At 56.2% G+C, this 413-nt stretch overlaps 1 protein-coding gene across 1 annotated transcript in view; it reads left to right on the top strand.

The window, feature by feature from the left end:
* LOC107597264 (butyrophilin-like protein 2) overlaps positions 1-413 on the top strand; it is a 20,002-nt gene that overhangs the window by 4,051 nt on the left and 15,538 nt on the right. The gene's annotated exons all lie outside the window — the stretch shown is intronic.

The following is a 413-nucleotide window of genomic DNA, read 5'->3' as shown; positions in this document are numbered from 1 at the left end:
CTGTTCCTCCCACTCCTGCTCCTGCTTCTCCTATTCGTGCTGCTGCTCCTGCTCCTGCTACTGCTGCTCCTATTACTGCTGCTGCTCCTGCTGCTCCTGCTACTGCTACTGCTGCTCCTATTACTGCTGCTGCTCCTGCTGCTCCTGCTACTGTTACTCCTGCTGCTCCTGCTCCTGCTGCTACTATTACTGCTGCTGCTCCTGCTACTGCTACTCCTATTACTGCTGCTGCTCCTGCTCCTGCTACTGCTGCTCCTATTACTGCTGCTGCTCCTGCTGCTCCTGCTACTGCTACTGCTGCTCCTATTACTGCTGCTGCTCCTGCTGCTCCTGCTACTGCTACTGCTGCTCCTATTACTGCTGCTGCTCCTGCTGCTGCTACTGCTGCTCCTATTACTGCTGCTGCTCCTGCT

This window comes from Sinocyclocheilus grahami, unplaced genomic scaffold (genome assembly GCF_001515645.1).
Source record: "Sinocyclocheilus grahami isolate Dianchi unplaced genomic scaffold, SAMN03320097.WGS_v1.1 scaffold230.1, whole genome shotgun sequence".
NCBI classification, from domain to species: Eukaryota; Metazoa; Chordata; class Actinopteri; order Cypriniformes; family Cyprinidae; genus Sinocyclocheilus; species Sinocyclocheilus grahami.
Note: the sequence above shows the minus strand (reverse complement) of the source record. Positions and strands in the feature narration are given on the sequence as shown.